The 6,027-nt window shown below is 42.7% G+C and overlaps 1 protein-coding gene across 1 annotated transcript in view; it reads left to right on the top strand.

Moving 5' to 3' along the window:
- DUSP29 (dual specificity phosphatase 29) overlaps window positions 1-6,027 on the top strand; it is a 51,636-nt gene that overhangs the window by 9,424 nt on the left and 36,185 nt on the right. The gene's annotated exons all lie outside the window — the stretch shown is intronic.

Genomic DNA, 6,027 nt, shown 5'->3' with positions numbered 1-6,027 from the left:
ATTTATAGCACCATGGATGTTGAATAGAAAGAGGAAAGCATATACTTCTTCTGAACTGAAGTTTCTTTTACCTCCATACATTAAAAATATTAACTGAGCATAGCACACCTTCACTGCATTTCTCATAATGCAATATGGAAACATGATTTCCCTGCAGAGTCTATAGAGGAATTCAGGTGGTGTTTCCACTTTCATAAACATATTAAGTAAAGCATAGCAATGCTACAGACTAATTTCCTCTCAGGGAACAGAGGCACAAGTCTTCACTCCAGAAAGGGTCCCATCCTTTGAGACTGGAGTAAGCAGTCAGAAGCGAGGTCATAGCTAACGATGGAAAAAAATCAGTGAGATTATAGTTTTCATAGGCCTCTTATTGCCTGCCACAGCAAGGAGATTAGATTTCAGTGAGCTTGGTGACTGAACCACTCCTGGCACTTGGGTCTCTTCCACCTTGGTCTGTCTAGGGATTCTTTTATATTGCAGACCATGCTGAAGCTGTTTTGTGAGTGGTATTTTCAGCTGCCTTACTAACCACTCCCTTCAAACTTCAGTAACTCAGCCCATGCCGAGCACTATATTAAAGCACAAGGAGTGTATGAAACACAACAGTTCAAAATCTCTGTTCATTGAGCCCATCAGGACAGGTCATAATTTCCAGTGAGTTGCACATCTGGAAACATGTGGTTGCAGGACAGAACTTAAAGTGAACAACTTGTGAGATTAACTGAGCCTAAATTTAGCCTGGCTGAGGCCTGTTGGCCATTGTGAGACTATTTCAGCCAGCCAGGGCAGGCCATAGATTTCCCTGCCATCCATGACTTGCAGCTGGGATCAATAAACCTGTCTGGAGCCGCAGCCTGCCAGGTAAGCTAGGGCACTGGCAGAGTGGGGCTTCTGGCTCTTGACACCATTACAGGTGTATAGGGTTCCCTCTTCAACCTGGGAAAAAAAGCCAAGTAAACAATAAAAAAAACAGAGGTCAAAAACACTGACCCAAAGAGAATAAAGTAAATATCCAATCCTGGAACAAAAAAAAATTCCCTTTCTAGAGGTGCCTTAGCTAGTTCAAGTGCTTCACATTCCTGTGAAGCTCAGACAGTGAGAGGCAGGTCTCTCCATCTCCTTCCAAGTCCACCACCCTTCAGGAGACAATGTTCCTAAGCCCCCCATTAGCTCCCCTCTCTGTGAGAGCTGCAGCACCATGGAGGTGGCCTGGCAGGGGCACAGGGGCAGGCTCCCTATTGATGACAATTAAGTCCTAACGTCTGGCCCCCATGTCCTACACACTGAGGCTTATTGCCACTGTGCTTAGTTAAAGAAAAGCCTCCTACAATTGCAGCTGAAATCAAGGCAGAATGAAAACAATATTGGGTGTGGTTCCCGGTATAACTTGTGGTACAATTTCAGGATCCAGAGTTGTAAACCACCAGCTCAGCCTGAGAAACAAGGAATAACTTCCTTCCACTCGCTAACACAAGGTGTTTGGTCCTGGCTGCAGCTGTCCGTTTCAGTGCTGCGAGTCAGCTGAAAGAAGCCCCACTCAGCCCTGCAGATTTGATGCCTCTGTAGCACTTGCCCAGTGCCCTGGTTAAATATTTCCTTCCCAAGGCATGTCAGTTGAGGCCACAGGCAGGGTGGAAGCAATCAGAACAGCAGAGATATTAATGGGCAGAGTGGCAGTGACACCGCCACCATTTCCACGAAAAACTTTACCCAGTGCAGTGCAAAACACTGTGGTTTATTTACAAACACCTGTCCATTCTGTCCTTATGAAGGAGAAACCTTGAACACTGTGGTGGAGCTGGTTTGCCTCCCACACAAAAACCCTGCCAAGAAGGATGGGTGCCTTAGCCCCTTTGTGCAGACAAGATAACTGAAGTTTGCCTGAGCCGCAGCAAGATGTTTGGAGAAAAGCACAACAGGATCGCTCTCCAACCTCCAAAACTAGCATGAAGGCATGAGAATAGTTTTCTCACACAAGATATCTTGCCTTCACCAGCTTTTCCTTTCAGACTTTCAGCAGCGATACAGTGAATATTACCATGGGCATGTCTGCACTGTGTTATTTATCCTTTGGATTTGCACTTAGGGTTTTATTTGTAAAAGAAAAATGAGACCATAAATCTGCCATGCAAGGAGCCAAGGGAAGAGAGGACAGACGTTTTCAACAAGTTTCATGCAAAGAGATGGTGTCAAGGACAGGTTTCCCATAGGAAAGAAAAGCCAGCCAAGATATAATCCAGGTACTCACCATGTGTAGTGGCAACAGCTAAGAGCATCAGCCTTTTTCTCACAGGTGCATTGATTCATTTCTCCTTGCACAGGAGGCTTTGGGGCTGCTGCAGCAAGGATGGCCCTCCTATGAGAGTATCTTCTTCCAGTTTTTGCTTCCAGCACACACAGGACCACTCTTTGGGTACAGTACCTTGTGCCTGTAAACAAGGGTGGAGGGAAGCAGTCTTGGGGCAGAGCCCTGTTCCAGTTTAGTCCATGGCTCTGATTCCTCTTTAACCTTTGCATTGCCCACCAAGTTCAGGTAACATTCTCCTGCACGGCTCTGATGCCTAGACCAGATATGCCCAGCTCCTGCCAGCCCCACCAGAATTGCAAAGCACTGTCAAGCCCACTTGCCAGACTTGATCTTCCCTCCCATTGTCTTTTGCCCTGTGTTTTTCTGATAACAAGGCTGAGCTATGTGTTATTGTAGAAAGGGTCTTCAAAACAGCTTGCGCTTTGCAAATTTACTTCATAGTCTAAGGTTCAAACAGTATGTGCATCTCCTGAAGCCAAGTCAAACAGGAATCTAGGGCCTATGGGAATTTCAACATTTAAGTTTTCTTTAGGCTACAATTATTTTGCTTAGAAACTAGACCCTTGATCTGTTGCAGGAGGCTGCAGTTTAATAAAGTCAAACAGTTTGCTCTTTGCAATGTACTATTTGCAGTACAAGTATCATTGAGTTACACTGCTCCCCCTCACCACTGCCTCCTGGAACCTCAACTATTTATATACAGAAAGCACTCTCAGGAAGCACTCCTAAAAATACCCAGCAATGTTCGCTGAGGATCTGGCTCTGCCTCTCCTCTCTCTGCTTCTGCCTCCATAACATCCTTCCATCACCTTGATGCTCAACAACCCCAGCCATTCAAGCAAACTTTTCCCTGTCTCATTCTCTAAAAAAACTGTCCTTTTTCTTCCTCCTCTACCAGTAGCCATTCTCCACCCTGCCACAGAGCAGCTTGTGTGATGTTGCCATATCATGTCCTATCTAGTGTTTTCTCATTTGATTACTAAATTAAAGTGAAGCTCATGTGGACTTTCCCAAATCTTTGAGCTCTGCACACTTTTCAGACAATAAGGTAGTGGCAAGTCAGACTAATAATAGTACCAGAAAAAGAATAACATCTTTTACTTTACTTTGCGAAGGGGCATCTGAATACTGCAAAACAAGATGCAGTATTCTCCACAGATTAACTTTTGAAACCACTCTCAGAGAAGTTACTCTGAAGACAAAGGCATCTCCCAATGGAAATACCATTGCAAATAAAAATATTTTCACAATAGTACAAATAGAAATCTGCACAGCAAGTCCAGCCAGCTGATAAAAACATCAGTTCTTAAACAGCAAATTCAAAAGGAAGATTGGGATTCAGCTCACACCCCTGATCTGTCTGTTACTCAAGATGTGGGCAAAGCCTCCCCTCACACAGAATGTTACTTGTCAAGGAATAGGGTCTCCCAGTTGCTGCAGACTGGTCCTGTTTTTTGCCAGTCATCTTCATGACCACAAAGATCTTCCAGCACATTAAGCAGACATCCAGCACAGACCAAACTCATAGGACCACAAAGGACCTTCGATGCTTCTGTCTGTCCACACATCAGCCATCGAGTTGAATGTTTCTCTTCTGTAGGTGTTCAGCAGAAAGACGCTAAAAATGAAAGCCCAACAATTCTGCTGTTGTAGTAGACAAGATCTACTTCTGTGGTTATTCCCAGTGTAAAACTCTTCTGACAGCTGCTGTTTTACAAACCCCTTTCTATGAAAGCAAAGCATCTTATTCCTCCTAATTCAATAACAATTATAATTCATCAATTCATCTAATATTAAATACCAAAAATGAAATATTCACAAACATTTACAACCAAAATGATCCATCAAAGCCCTTAAGATTGCTTTTGGAAGATCAACAGCTCTTCAACAAAAATTCCCAAGAAGCACAGAACTGCAAGAAGTGAGACACTGAAAACTTTTGCACCAACATCATTTAGGTTGCTTACAATGAATAAATAAATAAATCAGTTCTTTACAAAAACCCCACCCACCATTAGAAAACCATCAGCCAGTGAAGAATAAGCAAGGAATTATTTGCTCAGCTCTGGCAACAATTGGCTGTTACTAGAGTTATTCTGACACATTGTTTTCAAGAACATCTGTTTCCACTCCGACTCCTTTAACTTTCAGATGTGAAAAACAAAAGCTCATTTTCAAGCCATGTCTCCCATCTTCAGTTGGCAACAGTTGCATGATTATGAAGTTATTGTTATGCTGGATGATCTGTTTGTCAGTTTATATTTTCCTATCATATCTATTTTTAGCTATTCATTAGTATTACTTGGAGCCTCTCCTATAAATCTTAAACATTTATAGCACATCTCGACAATTCATCAAATGGAGCCAACCTCCAAGGAAAGGAAACCCAAACCACTTCCCCTGCTCAGCTGAATGAGATTCAGATCCTTGTCTTTTAAACTTCAAACTCAACATTTTCCCATCTGCTCTTTATACACAACAGCCCTTTTGCTCTGCACCAGCACTTTATTCTCCATTCATAACTTTTTACTTTCCTCCAGAGGTTTCCTGATGCTTTTAGTCTGCTGGACTCATGGAAGACTTGGATTTTGGAGGGTTTCTCCCCCCCACACTCCATTGAAGGGGAAAAACAATCATTTAGCAATGAATGGCCACTTTTCATTGCTCATTCACAAGAGAGACACAGCAGGATCCCAGGGCTGGACTCAAAGACGCTTTTCTTTGCTATTCTCACTAGAGGGAAAAACATTTTATTGGAGACTATTCAAACTATGAATATTTGTAAAATGAAATTTACTTTTATTTCTATTCATTGACTAGCATTTCCAATTCTCTGTGTGTGTATGTGTAACTATCAAAAAGCTGCACAATTTTTGTGGCCATAGCCATACTTGGAGGTACCAGTACATGTGACTTGGCCAGTTCACCCATGCAGAGAACATTTGTAAAGGGTTCAATCTATTATGGCCAATGACAAGATGATTTAAAGAGATAATAACCCGAAGATGTTCCTTAGCCAAGGGTTTTGTAGAAGGAAAATCTACACTGGTGAAGAACCAGCCCCTTCAGCCAGGCAGCACTTGGCTGCAGGTAGAGGCTGTGCCCCAGCTCCTGGATCTGGGACCTAATACTGTCACAGGCTAGGGGAGACTGCTCTCCTCCTCCTCAGCTGTCCTAGGGAAATCCCAGCCTTGCACACCCTGCACAGTTGAAGGCTAAGCAACACATTTCTCAGATGCAATTGCTAATTGTCTGCATGTAATTAGCTGATACCTGACCAGAATACACAACTGATTAAAAATCAGTGACCATCTTTTTAATTTCCTACATATTTGAACTAATCAAAGGAGACATAACAACAAATGCAAACTGTACCAAGAAAAACATTTCTGGCATGCATTTTAGTCTCAGATTGCTTTTAATTTAAATAGCTCATCTGATCAGGCAGGATAGCAGGATGTGGGTCTTCAGGGAGGTAGGGAGGGCTTGGGAGAAGTCAGTAACACAAAGGAGTATTTAGATTTTTACAACCAAAATTTTTTTCTATCAATTCACACCATTCTTCAAGTCACCTGATGTCTTTTCCTACTGCCAATTTCTTGGAAGGAAAAAAAGGTAGTTTATACTTCATTACACCTCCATGTGGTTACACCCTGGTTTTACCATCACTATTAACCTCCAGCAAATCCTCCAGTTTCTAATCCAGCTTGCTTCAC

This window comes from Lichenostomus cassidix, chromosome 6, assembly GCF_008360975.1.
Source record: "Lichenostomus cassidix isolate B80296 chromosome 6, HeHo_3.0, whole genome shotgun sequence".
NCBI lineage: Eukaryota > Metazoa > Chordata > Aves > Passeriformes > Meliphagidae > Lichenostomus > Lichenostomus cassidix.
The sequence above is the reverse complement of the archived record's forward strand: the minus strand, read 5'-3'. Positions and strand labels throughout refer to the sequence as shown.